General features: G+C 38.4%; 1 long non-coding RNA gene across 2 annotated transcripts; it reads right to left on the bottom strand.

The window, feature by feature from the left end:
* Positions 1 to 931: 931 nt before the first annotated feature.
* LOC109734111 (uncharacterized) lies at positions 932 to 5,847 on the bottom strand. 2 transcript variants are annotated; one of them, XR_005767034.2, is made up of 3 exons: positions 5,682 to 5,847; positions 5,126 to 5,557; positions 932 to 1,263 (listed from the first exon to the last, which is right to left on the bottom strand). It is a non-coding gene; the product is annotated as an uncharacterized lncRNA (long non-coding RNA). The 2 variants fall into 2 exon arrangements; XR_002225791.4 differs by lacking the exon at positions 932 to 1,263 and having other exon boundaries at positions 1,309 to 5,557.
* Positions 5,848 to 6,000: the final 153 nt, after the last annotated feature.

Raw genomic sequence — 6,000 nt, 5'->3', positions numbered from 1 at the left:
CAATTGGCGAGATATAGTGTTTGCGCTGTATATGGGCGCATGTTTGACGCCATGGACGAGGTCACGCTCGCAGGCGACTGAACTAGGTTGGTCCAGTAACAGTTTCGTACTGTTTTGTTCATGCACAGCAACTCCATCGTGTGTTTTCGGTTATGTGTTGCTCGTAGGCGACCGAATTGAGCCGTAGCAATAGCAGGTTTCATGATGTTCCGTTCGTGCGCAGCAACTAAGCATTTTTTTTCTGATTTTTTGTTTGTACTTTTGTTCTGGTTTTGTTTTGGTACTCTGCCATCCGCTTTTTTTTATATACTCCTCCATCCTGTTCTTGGAATACTTTGGAAGGTTCTATGCATTTTATTTTCATTTCCCTGTTTTTTCATTTGCTCGGTTTATTTTCTTTTTTCTTTTTCTTTTATTATGTTTATTTATAAATCTACTCTTTTTTCATACATGGACATTTTTTTAAACATGGCGGACTATTTTCAGTGTATGTTGAACATTTTTGTAATATATGATGAATATTTCTTAAATATATAGAAATACTTTTTTGATATAATGTGAAAATAATTAAATACACACTGAACATTTAATAAACAGAGACTGAAGATTTTTTTAATATATGGTGAACATTTTCTAAATACACATTGAACATTTTTTAAACACAATGTGCAGATTTTCTAAATACATATATTTATTGAAATATGTTCTGTACATTTCAATTTATTTCATCAGTATATTTGTGTAAATATATTTTATGAATTTTTTATTATATTTAGTTGATGTATTTGCACAAAAAATAGAACAACGTAAGTGAGCCGCTACACTTCAGCACATTTAGGCTGATGTGGGTGTTTCCTTGCCTACCTGACGCCTACGTGTGTCATATAGAAGGAATCCTGTGTATGTGCCCTAATGGGAAGACTAATTCATGTTTTTAGTAGAACAGGGTTGTTCTTTCATTCAAAACATTCAACGGAATACAACAAATATCGGGTAAACTACCCAGCCACATGTAAGGCTGCAGCAGCTTTAACTAAGCTATGAGCCACTCCAGCTGACTCCCTGTGCTCATGTACTACTGTAGCTTCATTAGAAAACCTGGAATGATAATCAGTCTCACGCAAAATCATAGCTACAGCAAAAAAAATTGCCAAACCAAACATTGTCCTCGCCGTTAGCCATACAGATCCACCGCCGGTTGATTATATGTTTGGAGAGGCGGCGGTATGATTATATGTTTGGAGAGGCGCCTACCGCCGCAGCCTGTTGCCATCAAGAGACGCAAGCGGATCATATACGAGGACAACCTTTGTTTCCATAAGCACCTTCCAACTTTTTTCAACCACACACTACCACAAAGTAATGTGTTTACAACCTTAAAAAAAACTCATGTTTTTACAGACTCCCTTTGTAAGCACGTGCAATTGGTCATGGAAAAAGGGTAAGACATTGAACCAAATATGCAAGCACATGTACAGCAGCAACATGTAAAAGGAGAGGAGGAAGCAAAGCCATGTAAATTGACTTCCGGAGATATTTGGCGTCACTGAAGAGCACATCTACAGCAGCAACATGTAAAAGGAGAGGAGGAAGCAAAGCCATGTAAATTGACTACCGGAGATATTTGGCGTCATGGAAGTATCCTAAAATACTATGAAGCTCATGTCCAAGACGACAGATGACAAGCTCAGGCTCTCGGGCTCTCAGCAAAGGGACACATGAATACTGGCACCTACAAACAAAGTTGCCCCCTCCAGCCATTCAACCATATCGGGATGGGGAATACGCAGCTTGTTCTTGATCACAACATCATGATAGCAAAAGCCAGAAACACTATTTTGATTTGCACTGGTGCCCCTATGATATACTACTAGTTCCTATATATCTTTCCTGGGTCGGTGAACTTGAGCTGCTGACTGCTGGTGCGCTGATCTTCGTGTTCCTCAGGACTTTTGAGATGTGAGCGAAGGGCAGGCCTCATCGGAGAAGAAAAACAACACGCGTCATGCAAAACAACATGTGAAGATTTATTAAGTATGGTGTGTCAAAAACCAATCTCTAGTCGGATAATCGTAATAACACGCAAATTAGTGTCTACAAATAATGTCACTCTTCCTATGATGACATAATTAATAGAACTGAACATATTTAAAATAAGACTCTCCAGTAATTCTCTATATAAGAATATTTTAGAGCGAGAACATTGTCCGCATGAAAAATGAAGTAGCGAGAGCTACTTTGAAGAAATCTGGAGGTGTACCATTAGCCATCATTACTATAGCTAGTATTTGGGTTAGTAATAATCAAATAGAGCAAACAATGATTGGTTGTGCTTGCTCAATGCTATGGGTTGTGGGGTTACAATAGGTGCTAGTTTGAAAGAAAAAAAAAGATATTATTGCTCAGCTATTATGATCTGCCTTCTCATCTAAAGGCTTGTTTATTATCTAAACATATTTCCCAATAGTCCAATGGCTCATGAAGTGGAAGAATTATTATAGTTGTATGGTGCGGTGGGGTGAGACACGTTTAGTCGTCCGCTGCGGCTGCCCTATCGACATGTGGCGATCACTTGTTTATGATCTCTCTCAAACTTCCAGAAATATGCTTATATGTAATAAACTAGTCTTCAGATGAGAAGCAAATCATAACAATTGGAGCAACGATATCCCTTTTATTTTCTTCAAAATAGCATCTTCTGTAACCTCATGAGGCATAAAATTGAGCAAACAAAACTAATAATTTTTTTGATCCATTTGGTATATTACTAACCAAAATAGTAGCTATAGTAATAATGGTTATGGTACTAACATTTGGTATATTATTTTCTTCAAAATAGCTCTCGATATTTTCTCCAATTCACATGAACATATGTTCTCGTCGTGATATATTTTCTATAGAAAATCATTTGAGTCTTATTTGAAAGAGGTTTCTCATGAACTATGTATCACAGAAAAAGTGATATGCTTCAAAGATACTAATTTTGCATCTTGTTATGATGATATCCAACTACAACTAAAACGTATACAAACAACACTTAATCTTCACCTTTTCTCTACCCAGATGTGATCAATAATCATAAGGTATTTACAAAAAAAATATAAATATTAATTGGCACATCAATTTATTTAGACACAAAAACTAAAATGAACTATAGGAATTTAGAAATCGCAATGAAGATAATGAATTATCAACATTGTGCTAGCTAGGAAGAGTAAAAAGGCAGCTAAATTGGATTAAAAAAAATTGGCATAATAGAAGTATCACGGACTAAGAGATGAAGAAAAAAATTCAGAGCCATTTGATTCTCTTTTAAATAGAATAAAAGACGAGTACTATGTGCACGTGCCTTTTGTCCATTAGAAACTCACCAAGTTGGTTAATGAGTATGGTGTGACAAAGACCAATCTCTATAGTCAAATAATCATAACAACATGCAAATCAGTGTCTACGAATAATGTCACTCTTCCCATGATGAATAGGTGTCCGCATGAAAAATGGAGTAAGTAGCGAGAACTTTTTTGAAGAAATGTGGAGGTGTATCATTAGCCATCATTACTATGGCTAGTATTTTGGTTAGTAATAACCAAATAGAGCAAATAATGATTGGTTGTGTTTGCTCAATGCTATGGGCTGTGGGGTTACAAAAGATGCTAGTTTGTAAGAAAACAAAATGAAAATAATATTACTGCTCAGCTATTATGATCTGCCTTCTCATCTGAAGACTTGTTTATTATATCTAAACATATTTCTCAGCGGCCCAATGGCTCTTGAAGTGGAAGAATTATTATAGTTGTATCAATGATGTTCTCTTCTGCACGGGATCTGCTTGTGATCTCTCTCTCAAACTTCCAAGAATAGCTTATATGTATAAACTAGTCTTCAGATGAGAAGCAGATCATAACAATTAAGCAACAATATCACTTTCATTTCGCTCAGCTATTATGATCTACCTTCTCATCTAAAGACTTGTTTAGCGGCCCAATGGCTCTTGAAGTGGAAGAATTATTGTAGTTGTAGCAATGATGTTCCCTTCTGCACGGGATCTGCTTGTGATCTCTCTCTCAAACTTTCAAAAATATGCTTATATGTAATAAACTAGTCTTCAGATGAGAAGCAGATCATAACAATTGAGCGACAATATCCCTTTCATTTCCTTCAAATATAGCATCTTTTGTTACCTCATGACACATAAAATTGAGAAAACAGAATCAATAATTTTTTGCTCCATTCGGTATATTACTAACCAAAATAGTAGTTGTAGCAATAATGGCTATGGTACACCACCACAGTTCTTGAAAATAGCTCTCGATATTTTCTCCAATTCACGAAACATATGTTCTCGCTATGATATATTTTTCTGTAGAAAATTATTTGGGAGTCTTATTTGAAAGAGGTTTCTTATGAATTATGTTATCACAGAAAAAGTGAGATGCTTCAAAGATAGTAATCTTGTATGTTATGTTATAATTATTCAACTACAAAGATTTTTTTTTTTACAAACAACACTTAATAAATCTTCACATTTTCTTCTCCCCAGATGTGATCAATAATCATAAGGTATTTACAACAAAAAAATTAAAAATATTGTGCTATCTAGGAAGAGTAAAAAGGTAGGAAATTTATATTAAAAAGAGGAAATGACGTATTAAAAGTACCACAGAAAAAGAGAGGAAGAAAGTAATTTCATAGCCAGTTGATTCTCTTTTAAATAGAATGAAAGAGGAGTACTATGTGCCAATCAGTGATACTTTTAGTAAGTTCCAGCGGATTCAGCACATTCACAAGCCTTCTTTAGATATGTACCAGATAAGCTACTGAAATAAGTTCAGGACCAAGAATTGATTTTACGTATATTAACTCCAGTTTAAAAGATTATACTAACAATTAAAGGGCGTCCGATTTTCCATGATAGAAGGAAATACAGTAAGCTCCACAACTTCACAAGCAGTTTCTCACCCAAAAAAAACTTCACAAGCAGTCAAAGGTGCAAGCAAAGAAATACTATGCTCAAGCAGAAAGTTTGAGACACCACTATAACCAAGCAAAGAAATGCAGCAAGTATGCAAGCATACTTTCGTGTTGAGCCAGTAACTATTGAAGAGAAAGCTCGGGAAGATCTTACCTTGCAGTCGGGAGGTGCTCGGAGGGAGGCCAGATCGATGCAGTGAAGAGATCTGGATCAGGGAAGACCAAACATGTGATGTGATTCCAGATCGATGCCAGATCAAACCGGAGGAAACAGTAAGCTTGTCGATGCCACATCCAACCGGAGGAAATTGCTTCTCGATGCGAGATCGGGCCGGAGGAAATAGTAAGCTTGTCGATGCCAGATGTGATTCCAGTTGACGCGAAGACGGCGACCTCGCCTCGTGACCACAAGGCTGCAGCAGGGTGCGACCTGGCGGTGGACGAGATCTCGACCGGGATCCGTGAGGAGGAGAGACGACGCCGAAGGCAGAAGGTTGAAGAAGAGCAGCCTGAACGAACACCGAACGGCAGCTCTCCGCCTCCAGTTCGCGACGCTGAAGAAGTTGACAGCAGAGCAGATCGAGCTCTGCAAAGCAAGAATCCGGATCAGATCCACAAGAAATGGACGCCGAAAAGGAGAAGGAAAAGAAGAGCATAGATCGAGAGCGAGAGCATGAATCTGCAGGACGGTGCGAGGAGAGACGAGCTACCTTTGGCGCTGCCGCTGGTGCTAGCGCCGACGAGATCTGCGGTGGAGGAGAAAAGTCGTCGCCGCAGACTGAAGTGAAACGAGTAGATCCGGATTCAGATCGGGAGTGAGCTGACGGTGCGTGGGCTCCGCGGTCACATCACTCTACTAGTTACCCGCACGCCCAGGGCCTGCCGATAGACGCTTTTTATGGCCGTCCGAGGCTATCGCTTTCAGGTCGATGGTGTGATTTGTTTTTTTAGAGAGAGAAATGTTTTGTTACTCTTTGTTGCAAACTGGCTGCCACAAGGGCCCACCTGATTTAGGCCCGTGGCGACCCA

Source organism: Aegilops tauschii, chromosome 1 (genome assembly GCF_002575655.3).
Source record: "Aegilops tauschii subsp. strangulata cultivar AL8/78 chromosome 1, Aet v6.0, whole genome shotgun sequence".
Lineage (NCBI taxonomy): Eukaryota > Viridiplantae > Streptophyta > Magnoliopsida > Poales > Poaceae > Aegilops > Aegilops tauschii.
The sequence above is the reverse complement of the archived record's forward strand: the minus strand, read 5'-3'. Positions and strand labels throughout refer to the sequence as shown.